Raw genomic sequence first — 21,552 nt, forward strand, 5'->3', positions numbered from 1 at the left:
GGTAGAGGCAAAGAGACAAGTGGGGTATTTCCACAAGAAGGGAAGATCACAGACCAAGGGACAAATTTTGCAGGGCAAAGAGGTAGAGGCAAAGAGACAAGTGGGGTATTTCCACAAGAAGGGAAGATCACAGACCAAGGGACAAATAAGTAGAAGAGAAGCAGAATAGAGCAACTCAACTGGCTTGCTGTCTGAGAAACCCTGGCGGCCCCAAACTATGAATGAATAGTGAAGGTAGATGCTGCTTGATCCTAGGGATTGTTCTGCTAAATTGGCCAGGCAGATTACAGACAATGAAATGAGAGAGACTTGGAGGGACCCAGTCCATCAGCAATGAGAAACAAGAATAAGAGACAAAGCTGTCACATGCCTGAAGAAATGGCCATCAATAGCCTACATCTGCCTAGGTGGCCTCTGGGATAGGGAAGGTTGTCCCAGCAGCACTGGTGACTGGCCATCTGTGAGCTCTCTCTCAATCCAGCTAAGTCTCTGCAACACAACTAGATGCTCATTTGCTCTGCTGACGGAAGACTTTCATGTTTTTGTTTTTATTGTATCTTAAACCCATTGACCACAGTAAGGACACGTCAAATGGGGGCTGCTCTCAGCAACTCTGACAACGGCCTTAAGCAGCATGAAAATCGTCACCTTCCTTGTAGATATATATCTAAGAATAAACATTTTCGTTTGCTTAGACTGCTCATTCTCCCAGCTGAGAGTCACAGTTGCATCCAGAAACCTGAATGCAAAGAAGCTTGTCAGAAGATTTTAATCCAGGAACACACCAGTTCCCGGGAGAACAGTTAACTGGGCCACATTTTTGCCCTTAGCAGAGTAGTTTTTGTGAGAACTCACATTAGATTCTTCTAAACTGATTACTCTCTATCAGCAAGATCTCCATACTTATTCCTGCAATGGACTAAGAACGGGAATCACTGACTCCTCTCCCAGAACAGGAACCATTGTCCCTGCTCCACCACTTAACTGTCTGGACAGCACTATTCCATTTTTGCTAACCACTCGGCTCATTCGAGAAACCTATGAGATAAAGCAGCTTGCGAAGAGCCGGGTGTTTTCTTAGGGTTGTGGAGACTTGCCAAACTCGGACCAGCTCTTACTTGGGGTCTGGAGACTCTGTCACCAACACGTAGAGCATTTCACATTCCCTTTATCTCCTGTGTGGTTCCATGACAAACAAACAGTGAAGGGCTTTGGTTCTCTGCCTGATGGTGAGAATGGTCATCTATCTGTTCCGAGCCGCAGGGTCGATCTCTCTTAGTTGACCACTGGAGAGCAGATGAAATTCATAGTTTTAGATCTAAGACTGTGGGAAAGCTCTGTATAAATAAAGGGCATCTCACCCCCTTTACTCTTACCCCCAAGGAAAGTATGACCTCAATAAATACAAGTATAGCTTCCTTGGGGGAGATCTATGGGCATTACATCTCCTGACTAGGAGCGTGCAGCTCTTCCAGAGAAGAGTACCGTGACCCTGGCATGCTGTACTGAAGAATGACAGTCGCGACCTACCAAAGCCATGTTCCCATGAGAAGAAAAATCATTACCTGGAAATGCCAGGGCTCTCTAGGCTGTTGGAAGTTTTCAGGATGGTCTTCCCAAGGGAGTACAAACTAGTGTGAGCGGAAAGGAACCATATGCCCTCGGACCGCATGAGAAGAGACCGCACCCAGTCTTTTTGTTGTTCTGAGTTCTATAATCGCAGCAACTTCCAACCTAGCCGTGTCTGTTCCCCCATCAGCCGCGCAGGTCCTTGTGTCCTACCTCCAAGATCCTTTTCAAGGCCGCAGTGCTGTGTTTTTTCTCATTATAGCTTTCTGTAAACCTGTGGATGCTATCTGGCTCATATGAATGGAAAATGGGGTTTTTGAGTCTCTCTGTCTGTTTTGGTGACGTTTAAAAGAAAAATTAAACTGTTTAATCAAAGAGAGAAAATCTTCACTGATGGTAATGAAAGTCCATCAGTAACTCCCCTTTTCCACTCATAATAGAAGAATGCTAGCGACATGTGGGCTGATTTTGTTCACGGCCAAACTGGAACGGATGCACTGAATGCTGCCTTAATGTCCACCTCCATGTAAGGGGCAGAAAAGGGTTCAAATGGGAGAAGCAGGGGTCTCTGTAACAAATAAATGATGTTTCCATCCGCAGTACTAAGTCTACTCGTATGCTGTGGTTTTAAAAAATTTAAGTATGGTGTGGTTTGGGAAATTATAGTTGATAGAAGGAAAAAAAACAAGATTTGTAAGTTCAAATCAGGATTGAGAAATTTGATATGCACATTAATATTATTGTTTAATTATACTATCGCAATTAAATATTAATATCCATGTTAATAAATTAAGACTTAAGCATTAAATTTAATGTGACAAAATTAACTTATTTTATTAAATTTTATTTAATTAAATTAATGATTAACTAAATAAATTATTATAATAAAATAAGTTATTAATATATATAACACCTCATCACCACTGTGCTGCTCAGTGAGCCATTCATATTTCCTGTCTCTTTATGTGTTTCTATTCCTATATGTGTGAGAGAGTCTCTCTTTATAATAAAGGGACCACAGCACACACACTTTATTTTACCTGTTTTTGCACCAACACTACATATTGAAAACATGATTACACATTAACACATGTAATGTCCATGTGACTTCTCACGTCTAGGTTTGTTCCAATGTGACTCTTAATAGACCTGAGGCTTTCCCTAAGGTACCTGAGAGCTCCAGAGTTTGGGATGCAGCTAAGTGGACAGAGATCTAGTCCACCCCAAACTGTCCCTAGCAGAACCTTTTTATAAAAATGCACCTTACATATAGTTAAAACTGCTGCTAAAAAGACAGTCACATGTTTAACATATATAACGTTGAAGGACTTGTGTATATTCTGAATAATAACTCCCTGTGATATAGTAAGACAGGCTTCCTGGGTTTAAATCTCCTATTGCTGAATGACTGCAGAAAATTTTTAAATACACCCACAGATTCTTTGTGTCTCTTCCCATAAGGAGTACAATCCAATTCCTTCCCCAGGAATGCTGGCCAGCTTTGCTGACTCACTTCTAATGAAGAGGCTGTGACAGCATTTTCTTGGCATAACTTGCAAGCTCGGTCAGGGCAGGCTTGGAACTGAAGCAGGGATCTTGGTGAGGCATTTACTTATCCTTGGCTTAATTTACTTAACAATGAGATGAGAATAAAATATCACCAACTTAATGTTTTAACATTAATATGTGGGGAAAATCTCATCAAAGTCAACTTGAAAGTTCTATATAGCCATGATCTACCATGATTTCGATTTCACTATTTGATGGGATTTCTACCTATACATGATAAGCATTCTTATCGGTTTAACCGATGCAGGTAGCTGCAATTATTCCCTTAAAATCATTTGGACATGGATCTGCTGAATCAGAATATTGCAAGCTCATTTAAGGGGGAAATTTTGTATTGAATGCTTTGCTCTTTATAGTGAAATTCCTGTTCTAGAGGATTATAAAAAGTACACAGCACTATTGAGTCCTAATTACTTAGGTGACCATTCAAGTCACTTTTAGATCACCTTCCACAGTTCATTTGTAAATCAAAATGAAGAAAAGTAAAGGACAAGCATACTTGAATTAGCAAGCACTTGTATAAACCTCTATGACTTTTGCTTCAAGGCTAACAAAGGAGAATTACTGGGTAGTCTACATGTCTGATGATGGGCATGGTAATGATAGGGATACACTGTGAAAGGAAGGAGGGTGTAATAATGGAATGTACGTACATACGCATGCATTTATGTTTATAAAGATCTTATTAATCATAGCACCTCCTATGCAATGGCAGTTATCACAATCTAAAATAATGGGGGAAAGGCCATCACTGTTCATTGTCTGGCAAATGCAAGTGTCTGTCTAACTCTTAATTGTTCAGCATGCTTTCCTTCGTGTTTTTTTTTTTTAATTAAAAAAAAGTATTTTCAAGCGGTTCCTCTGTAACATTTATGGTCAGAGTTCTTTCTTGTGAATACACCCATGCATCCATGAACTGAGAGTTATTTTTTTAAAAGGTCACAAAAGGCTACTTTGTAGGCTACAGTCCTGTTAGGAAGGCTAGGGAATCTTGGCTGCCGCCAAGTTTTGAACAGTCTACAGAAATAATAAACAATGTTACCAACAACAGTGAGAGCTTTGTTTGCACCGCTGTAAATGAGTGGAAATGCAGCTGGTACCAAGACCACTCCAGGCCTGAAATTTATCCCCCATAAAACATGACCACCCCTGAAAGGAAAACGATTTAGACACTGTCCTCACTAATGGCATGTCCAGAGCTTTTCTCCTCAGGTTGCTGAGTTCCAAAGGGTACAGATGGCTGAGTGATTGGTGGCATCATCTGGTTCACACAGGTTTCCTTCTTGGTAGGGATTGGGGGTAATCTCTGTGCTCACTTTTGTGAGTCAGACATTGGGGAAAAAACGTCTCTGAAGCCTCAGATTTTTCCTTTGACTTGCTGAACAGGAAACATGGTAAACATCTAGCTAGAAAGAGAGTTCCAGGTCAAGAGAGTTTTTCCAAATAGTCCTGCTATAAACCCTGAATCTAATTAGCATGGTCTAATTAGCAAGGCTACATATTCCACTGTCCTGATCTGGGAACTGCTAATCTGTCACAGGCTCACTTCCTAAAGCTCTGTAGGTAGTCCCCTGTGAACTGTGTGAACTCTTAATGAAGAGAGAATGGAGAGAATGGAGGGTCTACACACAACCCCACTCTGCCCTCAATCCCAGCTTGCTATCTCTGCCTGCCTTCCCTGGTACTCACTGAACTGCAAGTCAGGCTTGTAGTTGCGTTCAAGTCTATCTCCAGACTTTGTGGAGCCAATAGAAGCATAAGTTTGCACTGTTTGTCAGGAAAACAAAAGAGCGAAAGATAAGACCAGGGAAGAGAATTCCTCTGGAGCAGTTCTGAGCACTGAAGGAGACTTCGGACAAGTTTAAGGACTCCATTTTACTTGGAGGCAAGAAAAGGACTACATTCTACCTAGTCCACACAAAAGTGGACAGAAGCCAAAGGACAGAGTTTTGATAGCTAAACTTAGAGCCCTTTCAAATATATAAATATAAGAAACAGAATAAATGCACTTACCTTCACAGACATCTGAAAACATTTGGCTTTCCCTTGTGTATCCTGATAGTTGAAAACTGAAAAGTAGGTTTTCTTTTACTGAGTACAAGAATGTGCATGCATATATTGTTGTTATCCTAATAAAAAATAATGTTATTTTAATTATTCTTTTGATCTAAGAACTATTTAACAGAGTATAGTTGCTAGAAATGTAAAGGCTGGGGACATAGAGTGTTTGCATGAACGTGGTCCCTGGTTCAATCCTCAGGACTAGAGGGTAACAAATGAACATATGTGCTGACCTTTAAGAGGTATTTATTAATTTTTAACCATTGCTTTGTGTTTAGAAAGTGCTGTTTGTGTTGTTTCTATTCTTTGGATGATGAGAATGTGTCTGATCAGTTTTCATGAATTTGTTCTGTGCATCTGTTATATGGTAGACATCTGATAAGATCAATTTCCCACATACCATTTAATATATCCATCAGTCATGCCTTTATTCCTTGCAATCTTATGACTTAACTATTCTTTTGAAGCTTTTTGTTTTATACTATTTAATTGGAAGGAGAAGTAAAACTTCATAGCAAGCATGTGGGGGTCAAAGGAAATCTTGTGTGAGTCAGGTCTCTCCCTCCACTGTGTGTGGCCTGAGCTTTGAATTTGGGCCATCAAGTTTAGGAACATGCAGCTCTCCCCACTGAGCCATCTCATAGACCTGTAATATTCTTGTTATGTTTTTATCCCTTTAATTTGTACTAAATTGAGAGGCATATGGTAAGGATTTCTGGGTTTGGTATGTTTCCATGCTTCCACATGTCTCTATGTCTCTTGTTCGTTCTCTCTCTCTCTCTCTCTCTCTCTCTCTCTCTCTCTCTCTCTCTCTGTGTGTGTGTGTGTGTGTGTGTGTGTGTGTGTGTGTGTGTTTGTATTTAATACAAGGATAAAATAAGCATTAAGAGATAAACCTGACAGAAAAAAAAATGTAGTATTTGTGAGCTATCAGGACGTGGGAAGGCCAAAACTTCCTTTCCTATGAATGAGGGGAACGTGTGTTGGATGAACTTCTTTATGAGTTTTAGGTCTTTTGTTTCACCAAGATGGAAGTGCCTCCAACTTCCCTCAGGCCTCCCCCAGCATGGTTGCTCAGCTGTCACTGGGTGTAAATACAGCTAGTCATGTTATCCATACCTAGAGCCTGGTTTCCGCTGTAGCTTAAGTTCTTCTCGAGAGTCAGAATAAGAATAATAAACTAAAGGATGTTCTTCTCTGCAGAGATTTGTGCTATGTCATATAGCTAGTGCACAGTGAGCTTTAATGAACTTGAATAAAATAAGGGCTAAATGATAAAGTTAATGTGGTAGATGGTCAGAATATAAACTTTTGTTGAGTTGATGACATTTCATGGCTTTAAACTTTACCTGCTTGACACATAGTTGAGCCTTATCAAACCTTCTTGTCTGACAAAATCAAGAAAGGAAAAGGATGTGCTGGCCTCAGTATCTGGTCAAGTCTTAGCTGGCAATATGACTCTTCTGGCATTGCAGATATGTGGAGTTTGCTCTCAGATATGACTGATGGTTTCACAAAAGGAATTAGAGCATGAGCTACTTATTCTCAAACAAATTCAGCCTCGTCTAATATGGATCATTACTACAGTTATTATGAAAAAACTGCATCGAATACTAAAAGTCAACCAAATCACAGAAAATATGATGAATGCTCCAAAAGTGTTGTGCACATGGAGGCTAAGGCTAAGTTTCTGCTTTGATCACTTTATGGCTGTATCTTGTCTAGTTAATTTAATTTGACAATCCAACGTGTTCACACCTGTCTGTTGCCTTTCATAATAAAGAAAAACGTCTACAGCTATCATCTGTCAGTTTCTTATAAGTGTTTCTCCACGTGGCAACAAATTGAAAATGCTGTGTTACCAGAAGGTAGGTATAATATATTTTGAGAACTATATATACAGGTGGGCCTGAGAAAGTTAAAAACAAGGAAAATTACTTTCTTAGATTCCAACTGTAAAAAGACCACAATTACCAGATATGAGATGGGCAGATTGTTTTAAATAAGAAACAAATTACCATCAAGAATTGCTTCCACCCTATTCCCTCAGTACTCCATTCCCTGGGCCACAGCTCTACCTGCAATCCCAGAGGCCTGCTGCCATCAGGGACTACCAGATCTGTCTGCATCCCTGGAAGCCTGTTGCCACCTGGTATAACGAGCTTTATCTGCAATCCCAGAGGCCTGTTGCCATCAGAGACTACTAGCTTTACTTGCATGCAGTCCCAAAGGATTGCTGCCATCAGGGAATACATGACCTGCCAACACCAAGAACAACCAGATAGCTAAAGGGCCAGCATAAGAACACAACCAACAAAAGCCAGAGCAGTATGACATCACTAGACCCAAGCTATCCTGCTACAGCAAGCCTGGACATCCTACCACATCAGAAGCACACGAAAATGACCTTAAATCTAATCATATAAAGATGACAGAGGCTTTTAAAGAGGAAATGAATAAATCCCTTAAAGAAATACAGGAAAATACAATCAAACAGGTGAAGGGAATGAATAAAACCATTCAAGACCTGAAAATGGAAATAGGAACAATAAAGAAAACACAAACTGAGGCAATCCTGGAGATGGAAAACCTAGGAAAGAGAACAGGAACTACAGACACAAGCATCACCAACAGAGTTATAAGAGACAGAAGAAAGGCCTCCGGTATAGAAGATACAATAGAAGAAATTGATACATCAGTTAAAGAAAATGCTAATCCTAAAAAGTTTCTAACATAAAGAGTAATTGGAATAGAAGAAGAAAATTCCCAGCTTAAAGGACCAGAAAATATCTTCAACAAAATCAAAGAAGAAAATTTCCATAACCTGAGGAAAGAGATGCCTATAAACATACGAGGAGCTTACAGAACACTAAATAGATAGGCCCAGAAAAGAAAAATCCTCCAGCCACATAATAATCAAAACACAAAATGTACAAAACAAAGAAAGAATATTAAAAGCTGCAATGGGAAAAGGCCAAGTAACATATAAAGGCAAACCTATCAGAATTACACCTGACTTTTCAACAGACACTCTAAAAGCCAGAAGGGCCTGGACAGATGTCATACAGATCCTAAGAGAACACAGATGTACCCAGCATAACTTTAAATCACCATAGATGGAAAAAACAAGATAATCCATGACAAAACCCAAATTTAAACAACTTTCCACTAATCCAGCCCTACAGAGGATACTACAAGAAAAATTTCAACAGGTGAAGGGTAACTGCACCCAAGAAAACACAAGAAATACATAATTTCACACCAGTAAACCAAAAGAAAAGAATCATACACACACATATGCCACCACAATAAAAATAACAGGCATTAATAATCATTGGTCATTAATATCTCTTAATATCAAAGGACTCAATTCCCCAATACTAAGACACAGGCTAACAGAGTGGATGCATAAACAAGATCCATCATTCTGCTGCATACAAGAAACACACCCCAACAACAAAGATAGACATTACCTCAGAGCAAAGGCTAGAAAAAGGTTTTCCAAGCAAACGGACTCTAGAAGCAAACTGGAGTAGCCATTCTAATATATAATGAAATAGACATTTAATCAAAAGTAATGGGGAAACCAAAAGAGATGGGGAGGAAAAAAATCTACCAAGATGACATCTCAATTCTGAGCATCTAAGCCCAAAACACAAGGGTACTTACATTTGAAGAAAAAAAAATTAGTAGAGCTTAAAGTATAACCAAACCCCACATATTAATAGTGGAAGACTTCAACACCCCATTCTTACCAGTGGACAGGTCATAAAAACAGAAACTAAACAAAGAAACAAAGAAACTAACAAATACTATGAATCAAATAGACTTAACAAATATCTACAGAACATTTCACCCAAGCACAAAAGAGTATACCTTCTCATCACCTCACAGAATTTTCTCTAAAATTGGCCATCTACCTGATGACAAAGCAAGACTCAACAAATACAAGAAGATTGAAATAACTCCCTTCACCCTGTCAGATCACCATGGATTAAAACTGGACTTCAGCAACAGAAACAACAAAAAGCTCACAAACTCATGGAAACTGAACAACTCTATTCAATGATTCCTGGGCCAAAGAAGAAATAAATTAAAGAATTTATAGAATTCAATGAAAATGAAAGCACAACATGCCCAAACTTATGGGGCAAAATAAAAGCAGTGCTAAGAGGAAACTTCATGGCACTGAGTGCCTTCATAAGGAATTGGAGAGCTCTTATACTAGCAGCTTAACCACATACCTTAAAACTCTAGAACAAAAAAGATGCAAACATACTCAAGAGGAGTAGATGGCAGGAAATAATCAAACTTGGGACTGAAATCAATAAATTAGAAACAAAGAGAAGAATTCAAAGAGTCAACAAACCATGAGCTGGTTCTTGAGAAAATCAAGAAGATAGACAAACATTTAGCCAAACTCAAAGATAGAGAATTTCCAAATTAACAAAATCAGAAATGAAAAGGGTGGCATAACAGCAGACTTTGAGGAAATCCAAAGAATCATTAAATCATACTTCAAAAGCCTGTACTCCAAAATTTTGGAACTTATAAATGAATAACTTCATCTCAAGACCCTGCTGTACCACTTCTGGGCATATACCCAAAAGATTCTCCATCATACCACAAAGACATGTGCTCCACTATGTTCATAGCAGCCTTATTTATAATAACCATAAACTGGAAATAACCCAGATATCCTTCAACTGAAGAATGGATAAAGAAAATGTGGTTCATTTACACAATGGAATACTACTCAGCTAATAAAAACAAGAACATCATAAAATTTGCAGGCAAATGGATGGAACTAGAAAACATCATCCTGAGTAAGGCAACCCCCACCCCAAAGGACAGACATGGTATGTACTCACTGATAAGTGGATATTAGCCATAAAGTACAGGATACCCACACTACAATCCACAAACCCAAAAATAAGCCAAATATCAAGGATGGCTCAAGGAAGAATGATTGAATCTCACTCAGAAGGAGAAATAAAATGCTTATTGGAGTTGGAGGGAGGGATGGAACTGAGTGGGGGAGGGAATGGGAACAGGAACGGAATAGGAGTGGGGTTTGGGTCAGGTGTAGGAAGAGGCAGGTAGAGAGGGTCAGGAGAGTGAATGGATATTGGAGGGAAGCATCTCTAGAATGTGTGAGAGACCTGGGATGGGAGAGGCTCCAGGGACTCTATAAGGGTTACTCTAGCTGAGACTCCCTGCAGTGGGGGATGTGGAGCCTGAAGTGGCCACCTCCTGTAGCCAGGCAGGACTCCCAGTGGACACTAACCTACCCACAAAACCTGCGACCCCAAATCTGCCCTGCCTGCAAAAAGTGCAGGGACAAAAATGAAGCAGAGACTGAGAGATTGGCTAACCAATGCCCAACTTGAAACCCATCCCATGGGCAAGCACCAATCCCTGACACTATTAATGATACTCTGTTATGCTTGCAGACAGGAGCCTAGCATAACTGTCCTCTGAAAAGCTCCACCCAGCTTCTGACTGAAACAAATGCAGATACATACAGGTAAACATTAAAGTGAGCTCAGGAAGCCTTATGGAAGAGTTTGGGGAAGGACTGAGGGACCCAGGGGGATAGGGACTCTATAGGACCAACAGAGTCAACTAACCTGGACCACTAGGGGCTCCCAGAGACTGAAAAAAAGAGCATACATGGGCTGGACCTAGACCCCCTGCACATATGTAGTAGATGTGCAGCTTGATCTTCATGTGGGACCCAAACAACTAGGATGGGGGCTGTCCCGGACTCTATTGCCTGCCTGGAGATGCTGTTCTCCTAACTGGACTACCTTGTCTGGCCTCAGTGGGAGAGGATGTGCCTAGTTCTTTGGTGACTTGATGTGCTAGGGTAGGTAGGTACAGGGTGGGGGGACTCCCTCTTATCATAGGACAAAGGGGAGGGACATGGGGGAGGGGCTATGTGAGAGAAGACTAGGAGGAGAATAAGAGGCTGCAATTGGGATGTAAAAATGAGTAAATAAATAAGTTAATTTAAAAAACAAGAATTTACCAAGCCTTCAGAATCATAATGTAAGTCTGAGTGTGTTTGTGTGTGTGTGTGTGTGTGTGTGTGTGTGTGTGTATCATACTCTCTTGCTAGCATAGCTTCTGCTGATACCCTCACTGCAGTGACTATTACCTTCTTTCCAATTTTCCAGTCAAATGAGTGGGCCAACTTTCAGCTCCAGGTCATCCATGAATAGAAATTTTCTACAGACCAACAACAAACTGCTACAGACCAACAACAAACTGCTGGCTAATAAGAAGTGAGCACTTGCAATATGACCTTGGGTTGTGATCAAATCTTCAACTAAATTGCAGTGGAAAGGCAGCTTTTCAACAGAAGGGACTCCTGTCTTCAAAACAGGAAAGATATTTTGGAAAGACAAACATAAAATATTGTCTTTGCATTTCACTAAACATGAAATCAAATATTTTTCCATAAATTTAAAATCAATTTAATACCTGTTTCTGTTTTTCTTCATGTTTATAATTATTTTTAATCCTCTATTTTTATTGTTTTGTTCAACTTTTTAAGACCACATTTTACATTTTAGAGCAATTTTAGAATTACAGAAAGTTTGATACCCAAAGAGTTCCTATTAACGTCTTATGTTCTTATGTGGTATATGTGTTATTACTATAAGTCAGTGTGATACTTTGAATAAAGTCTATAATTCATCCAGATTTCAATAATATTTACCCAACTTCCTTTCTGTCCTGTGAAGATAATCCAGGAAACAAAAAAACACTTGAGCTGTGTGTCTCCTTAACTCCGTGGACAGCAGTTTCTCAGAGTCACCTCTCTTGGGGAATTTCACAGTCCTCAAAAGCTCTACTGTGCTGTTGATTCTTCCCACTATAAGAGTGAGCTTATGGGTTTGAGGGAGGAGAGTCACATAGATGAAATGCCATTTTCTTTTTTTCTTAATGTATTTTTATTGGATATTCTACTTATTTACATTTCACATATTATCTCCTTTTTCCATTCCCCGCCACCCCCAGGAACTCTGTATCCTGTCCTCCCTCCAACTGCTTCTATGAGGGTGTGTCCCTACTCATCCACCCACTCCCCCCACCCCACCCTTGAATTCCCCCCCACTGGGGCATCCAGCTTTCATGGGACCGAGGACCACCTCTCCCACTGATGCCCAACAAGACCATCCTCAACTATATATTCAGCTGGAGCCATGGGTCCCTCCATGTGTGTTCCCAGGCTGGTAGTTTAGACTCTGGGAGCTCTAGTTGGTTGGTATTGTCGCTCTTCCCATGGGGTCACAAGCCCCTTCAGCTCCTTCAGTCTTCTCTCTAACTCCTCCATTGGGAACCCCATGATCAGTTCAATGGTTAGTTTCCAGCATGCGCCTCTGTATATGTCAGATTCTGGCAGAGCCTCTCAGGAGATGGGTATATCAGGCTTTGTCAGCATACACTTCCTGGCATCCACAACACTGTGTCTGTTGAATGCACATGGGATGGATCCCCAGGAAGGGTAGTCTCCAGACGGCCCCTCAACCAGTCTCTGCTCCACACTTTGTCTCTGTATTTGCTCCTTTGAGTATTTTGTTCCCCCTTCTAAGAAGGACTGAAGCAGTCACACTTTGGTCTTCCTTCTTCATGAGCTTCACGTGGTCTGTGAGTTGTATCTTGGGTATTATGAGCTTTTGGGCTAATATCCACTTATCAGTGAGTGCATACCATGTGTGTTCTTTTGTGATTGGGTCACCTCACTCAGGATGATATTTTCTAGTTCCATCCTTTTCTCAGGAATTTCATGGATTCATTGTTTTTAACAGCTGAGTAGTACTCCATTATGTAAATGTGCCACATTTTCTGTATTCATCTGTTGAAGAACATCTGGGTTCTTTCCAGCTTCTGGCTATTATAAATAAGGGAACATAGTGGAGCATGTGTCCTTCTTATGCATTGGAGCATCTTCTGGGTATATGCGCAGGGGTGGCATAACTAGGTCCTCATGTAATACTATGTCCAATTTTCTGAGGAACCGCCAGACTGATTTCCAGGGTGGTTGTATCAGCTTGCAATCCCACCAACAACGGAGGAGTGTTCCTCTTTCTCCACATCCTTGCCAGCATCTGCTATCCTCTGAGTTTTTTATCTTAGCCATTCCGACTGCTGTGAGGTGGAATCTCAGGGTTGTTTTGATTTGCACTTCCCTGATGACTAAGGATGTTGAAAATTTCTTTAGATGCTTTTCAATCATCTGAGTTTCCTCAGTTGAAAATTCTTCGTTTAGCTCTGTACCCCAGTTTTAATAGGGTTATTTGGTTGTCTGGAGTCTAATTTCTTGTGTTCTTTGTATATATTGGATATTAGCCCTCTATCAGATGCAGGATTGGTAAAAATCTTTTCCCAATCTGTTGGTTTCCATTTTGTCCTATTAACAGTGTCCTTTGCCTTGTAGAAGCTTTTCAATTTTATGAGGGCCCATTTTTCAATTCTCTTTTTTTTTAAAAAAAGATTTATTTATTTATTTATTTATTTATTCATTCATTCATTTATTTATATGAGTACACTGCCGCTGTCTTCAGACACACCAGAAGAGGACATCAGATCCCATTACAGATCGTCATGAGCCACCATGTGGTTGCTGGGAATTGAACTCAGGACCTCTGGAAGAGTAGTCAGAGCTCTTAACCACTGAACCATCTCCCCAGCACCCATTTTTCAATTCTTGATCTTTTGGTGTCCTGGACCCATGTATTCGAAGTTCTTCCCCACTTTCTATTAGTTTCAGTGTATCTGGTTTTATGTGGAGGTCTTTGATCCACTTGGACTTGAGCTTTGTACAAGGAGATAAGAATGGATCAATTTGCTGACCTCCAGCACCATTTGTCGAAAATGTCTTCTTTTTACCCTGAGTGGTTTTAGCTCCTTTGACCATAGGTATATGGGCTCATTTCTTGGTCTTCAATTATATGCCTATGATCTTCTCTCCTATCTGTGTACCAATACCATGCAGTTTTTATCACTACTTCTGGGGGACGGTGATTCCCGCAGAAGACGTTTTATTATTGAGAATAGTTTTTTTCTATCCTGGGATTTTTGTTATTCCAAATGAATTTGAGGATTCCTCTTTCTAACTCTGTGAAGAATTGAGTTGGAATTTTGAGGGAGATTGCATTGAATTTGTAGATTGCTTTCAGCAAGATGGCCATTTTTACTATATTAATCCTGTCAATCCACGAGCATGGGAGAGCTTTCCATCTTCTGAGATCTTCAATTTCTTTCTTCAGAGATTTGAAGTTCTTGTCATACAGATCTTTCACTTGTTTAGTTAGATTCACATCAAAGTATTTTATATTATTTGTGACTATTGTGAAGGGTGTCATTTCCCTAATTTCTTTCTCAGCCTGTTTATCCTTTAAGTAGAGGAAGATTTGTTTGAGTTAATTTTATATTTAGCCACTTTGCTGAAGTAATCAGGTTTAGGAGTTCTCTAGTAGAAGTTTTGGGGTCACTTAAGTATACTATCATATCATCTGGAAATAGCGATATTTTGACTTCTTCCTTTCCAATTTGTATCCCTTTGACCTCCGTTTGTTGTCTAATTGCTCTGGCTAGGACTTCCAGTACTATATTGAATAGGTAGGGAGAGAGCGGGCATCCTTGTCTAGTCCCTGATTTTAGTGGGATTGCTTCAAGTTTCTCTCCATTTAATTTGATGTTGACTACTGGATTGCTGTATATTGCTTTTACTATATTTAGGTATGGGCTTTAAATTTCTGATCTTTCCAGGGCTTTTATTATGAAGGTATGTTGAATTTTCAACAAATGCTTTCTCAGCATCTAGTGAGATGATCATGTGGTTTTTTTTCCTTTGAGTTTGTTTTTATAGTGGATTATGTTGATGGATTTCTGTACCATCCCTGCATTCCTGGGATTAAACCTACTTGATCATGATGGATGACTGTTTTGATGTGTTCTTGGATTCAGTTTTCGAGAATTTTATTGAGTATTTTTGCATCGATACTCATAAGGGAGATTGGTCTGAAGATTTCTTTCTTTGTTCTGTCTTTGTGAGGTTTAGGTATGAGAGTAATTGTGGCTTCATAGAACGAATTGGGTAGTGTTCCTTCTGTTTCTATTTTGTGGAATAGTTTGAAGAGAATTGGTATTAGGTCTTCTTGGAAAGTCTGATAGAATTAATTCTAAAAAGTCTTTAATTTCTTTCTTTATTTCTTCCTTGACCAAGTTATTATTTATTAGAGTAGAGTGTTGTTCAGTTTCCATGTATATGTGGGCTTTCTGTTGTTTTTGTTATTATTGAAGACGAGTCTTAGTCCATGGTGATCTGATAGAATGCATGGGATTATTTCAATCTTCTTGTATCTGTGGAGGCCTGTTTTGTGACCAATTATATGGTCTATTTTGGAGAAGGTACCATGAGGTGCTGAGAAAACGGTATACTCTTTTGTTTTAGGATGAAATGTTCTATAAATATCTGCTAAATCCATTTGGTTGATAACTTCTCTTAGTTTCACTGCATCTGTTTAGTTTCTTTTTCCATGATCGGTCCATTGATGAGAGTGGTGTGTTGAAGTCTCCCACTATTATTGTGTGATATACAATGTGTGCTTTGAGCTTTAGTAAACTTTCTTTTATGAATGTGGGTGCCTTTGCATTTGGTGTGTAGATATTTAGAATTGAGAGTTCACCTTGTTAAATTTTTTCCTTTGATGAATATGAAGTATCCTTCCTTATCTTTTTTGATAACTTTTGGTTGAAAGTCGATTTTATTCGATATTAGAATGGCTATTCCAGCTTGTTTCTTGGGACCATTTGCTTGGAAAATTGTTTTCCATCCTTTTACTCTGAGGAAGTACCTGTCTTTGTCACTGAGGTGTGTTTCCTGTATGCAGCAAAATGCTAGGTCTTGTTTATATATCCAGTCAGTTAGTCTATGTCTTTTTATTGGGGAATTGAGACAATTGATGTTAAAAGATATTAAGGAAAAATGATTGTTGCTTCTTGTTATTTTTGTTATTAGAAGTGGAATTATGTTTGTGTGGCTGTCTTCCTTTGGGTTTGTTGGAAGATTACTTTCTTGCCTTTTCTAGTGTGTAGTTTCTTTCCTTGTATTGGAGTTTTTGCTCTATTTTCCTTTGTAGGGCTAGATTTATAGAAAGATACTGTGTAAATTTGGTTTTGTCATGGAATATCTTGGTTTCTCCATCTATGGTAATTGAGAGTTTTGCTGGGTATAGTAGCCTGGGCTGGCAATTGAATTCTCTTAGGGTCTGTATAACATTTGTCCAAGATCTTCTGTCTTTTATAATCTCTGGTGAGAAGTCTGGTGTAATTCTTATAGGTCTGCCATTATATGTTACTTGATCTTTTTCCCTTACTGCTTTTAGTATTCTTTCTTTGTTTTGTGCATTTGATGTTTTGATTATTATGTGACAGGAGGAATTTCTTTACTGGTCCAGTTTATTTGAAGTTCTGAAGGCTTCTTGTACGTTATGGGCATCTCTTTTTTTAGGCTAGGGAAGTGTTCTTGTATAATTTTGTTGACGATATTTACTGGCCCTTTAAGTTGGGAATCTTCACTCTCATCTGTACCTATTATCCTTAGGTTTGGTCTTCTCATTGTCTCCTGGTTTTCCTGGATGTTTTGAGTTAGAAGCTTTTTGCATTTTGCATTTTCTTTGACAGTTGTGTCAATGTCTTCTATGACATCTTCTGCACCTGAGATTCTCTCTTCTGTCTCTTGTATTCTGTTGGCCATGCCTGGATCTATGACCCCTGATCTCTTTCCTAGGTTTTCTATATCTAGGGTAGTCTCCCTTCATGATTTCTTTATTGTTTCTACTTCAATTTTTAGATCCTGGGTGGTTTTGTTCAATTCCTTCACCTGTTTGGTTGTGTTTTCTTGCAGTTCTTTAAGGGATTTTTGTGTTTCCTCTTTAAGTGCTTCTACTTGTTTACCTGTGTTCTCCTGTATTTCTTTAAGGGAGTTATTTGTGTCCTTCTTAAAGTCTTCTATCATCATCATTAGAAGTGATTTTAAATATGAATCTTGCTTTTCTGGTGTGATGGGATATCCAGGACTTCCTATGTTGGGTGAACTGGGTTCTGATGATGCCAAGTAACTTTGGGTTTTGTTGCTTATATTCTTGTGCTTGCCCTTTTGACATCCAGTTAACTCTAGTACTGCCTGCACTCACTGTTTCTGACTAGAGCCTGTCTCTCTTGTTTTTTTGGTTGTGTCAAAGCTCTTCAGAATTCAGCTGTCTGAATGATCCTGTGATCATTCTTACCAGAGCTCCTGGGAGTCAGACTGCCTCTGGGATCCTGTAATCCTATGATCCTGGGTGTGTTAAAGTTCTTGGGAGTCCAGCTTCGTCTATGATCTTGGGCTTGTTAGAGCTCTTGGGAGTCCAGCTTCCTCTGGGTGTTGTGGTATTGGTTCCAGAGGTAGCGCCCAAGGTCTGCTCAGTGCACTGGCTCAAATCACCAGGAATCTGATTCAGTGGGTCAGGGTTTGGTGTAGTCACAGGGAGCAAATCAGCTAGGAGCCACCTGTTCTGGGTACAGTGGATCCTCAACTGCTCTGAGTGCAACTGATTCTCTGGAATGGGTCTGAATATGGTGTCTTCCCAGAAGCATACTAGCTAGGAGTCTGCCCAAGCAGGAAGTACCAGAGAGAGGGGGTAGAAGGGGAGTGGTATTCTGGAGGGCAGGTTTTTGTTGGGTGATGGGTCCCTAGTATGCCACAGCTGGTCTCCCAGCTTTAGCTCTGTGACTTCAGGTCATGGGGGAGGTTTCTTACCAACTGCTCTGAGTGAGACAGATCCTCTGGTTGGGTCTGAATATGGAATGCCATTTTCACTACATCACCTCAACATTCTGCCAATTAGCATTGTACTGACCCTGTCCTTGAACACAGGCTCCACTACAAAATCACTATGTTCTTACATATTTCCATACTTTACTCTTTCAAAGGGCATGGTTGTGCAAACCCACATTTATGAGATAGTAATTACATTGTGTCCTTGGAGAAGGAGTAGTTATATAAACTATTTGAAATTCTTCTACAAAGATACATCTCCCCACCTCCACTCCCACCCCTGTTCCCCAGTTGTCATATTCAGTCATTTCTTTATATCAATACAGCCTCATGGATATTTATCTCCTATCTTTTGCAATAAACCAAAAACACTTTTTGCTCAAATTCTTGCAACATCAGGCATCAGGAGCTCCTTTAAGTTGGCTCCTGTATTCACTGGCACACCCTCATGAAAGGTTGTGCGTGTAGGAGCTAGTACTTCCTTACATTTTAACATTACCAGTGGGCTAAACTATCTTGTGTATGCTCTCCCCAAGTTGTAGAATAAGCCATTTCTAATCAATTAAAAAAAGATAGAAGCATGATAAGTACAAAACTGTGAGGCTGCTATCAACATTATACAACATACTATTTTACAGTAGATATTTTATCAGGGGCACAGACTATCAAGTAGAGATTGGAAGTGTAGTAACAATATACAACAGTAACCTAGTCACTCATTATCAGCTGTTATGTGCTGTGTGTTGCACAAGCTAAGTTCTCCCACACACTTGGCAGAACAGTTGGCTTGTTTTCATCAGTGTAACCAATAAGCATTTGCCCTGGTCAATGACTAGGCTATGACTTTACACAGCTACAGTATTCCTAGAGTGTATGAGTTGTTCAGCCCCAATTACAATTTTATAGGAGCATTGTCATATGTAAGGTCCATAGTTGACCAAAATGTCATTGTGGTTTATCTTGTGGTTTTCAGATGTTTTTACATTTTACCTAAGTTACTTAATTTGTGAATTTGGAATTTTTTTTAATAGCGGTCTTAATTATCTTGTTAAGTTGTGAGATTGATCTATGCTGATGTTCCCTCTTGGATTTTTGATACTGGAGTTAGGGTCTCCTCTGCATAGTCTTTAGACTTGGCTGAAATTTCATCATTCTCGCTGGCCTTTGCAAAATGGATTTTGCAAATGGATTTTATGTATTGCTTTTATGCTTACAATTTATCTATTTTTTAATCTTAAACTCATCATTTCTTTGCTCTCCCTCCCTAATTCTTTTAATTTTTTAATTTTTATTTTTTGATAGAAGCTTGAGATTTCTGATTGTTAACATTTCTTTTCTAAATAGGTTTATTATATTATTTATTTATACGTGCTTATGCTGCGAGTGTGTGTGTGTGTGTGTGTGTGTGTGCCATATAGGCCACTGAAGAACCTGGAACTGGACTTAGAGATGGTAGTGAGCTGCCTGATGAGGGTTCTGGGAACTGAATTCTGTTCACTGAAAGAGCAGAGGTCCTTAGACATGCTGAACTGTCTGTTTAGCTTCCCTTGATACTTCCTTTCTCATATAAGTATTCGTAAGTATAAATTGCCATTCAGTACTGCTTTAGTTGTGTCTCATAGGTCTTGAAATCTTCTATATTCATTGTTCATTAAATCGATATTTTAATTGGCCTTGAACATTATTCCTTGACTGGTGGATTATTTAGAAGTATATTATAAATTTCAAATGTTTGAACATTTTCCTGATTTTTTTTCCTTTACTGGTCTTTACCTTAATTCTCTTAAGGTTAGAGAATGTATTTTGCATGATTTCAGTTCTCGCACCTTGTTAAAGTTATTGTATGACTGAGGATCTGGTCTACCATAGTAAATGCTTGGACACTTCAAAAGTGTTCTGATGGCCTTTTCTCCCACCCCGCCACGCGAGGCTGCGGCGCACGATTAAGGAATGTCACAGGTTCCATTGGGGAAAGTCCTCCTGAGGAATGTCATCCGGCATACAGATGCTCACAATAAGATTCAGGAGGAGTCCAATATGTGGAAAATCAGGGAACTAGAGAAGCAGATGGAGGATGCCTACCAGGGGACCAGAAGGAACACAGTACCCAGCAGCTCAAGTCGGATGAGAAGTGATGGTTTTGATGAAGAAAGTCATAGAGACTATTGGAGATCAAAGAATGAAATTTCTGGGGCCCTGGAAGATGATTTTCTTAAGGCTAAATCCTGGAACAAGAAGTTATATGATTATGAATCCAATATACCAGACAGATGAGGTCACAGTGGTTATAAAGAGTTATATCCTGAAGAGTTTGAAACAGACAGTAGTGATCAGCAAGACATTACCAACAGGAAAAAAAACAAACAAACATCTCCCCAGATAAAACCATCTGCCCATGAATCCTGAAAACATAAGAAGTCAAAGAAACCCCATAAGAAGAAGCAGAAAAAACAGTCACACAAAAAAACAGAAGAAAAACAAAAAGGAAGCCACAGACATAACAGCAGACTCCTCAAGTGAGTTCTCAGAGGAAACCCTGAGCTTCTAGTACCAGGAAAAGGAAGCAACCACACAAGGGCAAGAAAAAAATCCAGGAAAAAGTCTCCTAAAAAATCTTAACCTTTAGGCGAAGAAAGTGATACTTCTCAGTCAGATGATTCTGCATCTAGCAGTTCTGAAAAAACTGAGGAAAGAGACACTAGGAAAACCAAAAGGAAAAAGAAAGACAAGAGTGTCCATATTCCTGTGCCTGACCCCGAGGTACAGGAGAGGACAAGCAAGCGCAGGAACTGGAAGGTGGCTACTGATGCCAGGTCTGCTGAGAGCTCAGAGGATGACTAAGTGGGGGAGCAGCAGTCCTGTTTCCCACTGACTCTTAAAAAAGGGGAGGGGGTTGTTTGCTGGTGACTTCTACAGCACAGGAGTCTGAGGTTAGAGTTGCCCTGCCACAGCTACCTTTTTTCCTATTTTGGTTTGTTAATCTCCATCCCCCAATGTTAATAGGAAATCTGGTATTTTGTTAAGGTTTCTTGAAGAGATTATTTTTTTCAATTAATCACTTAGGGTAGAATACCTATACAACAAATTAAAGAACCCAGAAAGCAGAACTCAGTAATGACCTGGGCATACCAATTGGAATGGTGGCCTTGGGGGAATCAAGAGTCCATGATGAAGGAGGAGGACTGAAGTGTAGTGCTAGATAGAATGGTTTGACAAGGAGACCTTGCTATCTATACAGGAGGTATACTGCCTTCGGCTTTGGTGCTTTGATTCTTCTGCAGTTGGGCCCTATAGGCATCTAGTTTACTTAGTGAGGAAATAGTTACAGGAACAAACCTTTTCCTTTCGTGGTAATATCTACAGATGACTGCTAAGGAACCCAGGGTTTTCAGCCTAATTTCCCTGCTGGTCAGGGTCTATAGCTACATTTAGCATAACCCAAATATAACAGTAACTGGATAGTAAATGTTTCTCTAGTTCCATTGCTGTATATTGCCTAAATGGGCTTGAGTTTGAAATTA

The 21,552-nt window shown here is 39.7% G+C and overlaps 1 pseudogene; it reads left to right on the forward strand.

Annotated features, from left to right (window-relative positions):
* The first annotated feature begins 19,981 nt into the window (after positions 1 to 19,981).
* Positions 19,982 to 20,917, forward strand: LOC114611036 (annotated as a pseudogene).
* Positions 20,918 to 21,552: the final 635 nt, after the last annotated feature.

This window comes from Grammomys surdaster, unplaced genomic scaffold (assembly GCF_004785775.1).
Source record: "Grammomys surdaster isolate TR1022 unplaced genomic scaffold, NIH_TR_1.0 126076, whole genome shotgun sequence".
Taxonomy (NCBI): Eukaryota; Metazoa; Chordata; class Mammalia; order Rodentia; family Muridae; genus Grammomys; species Grammomys surdaster.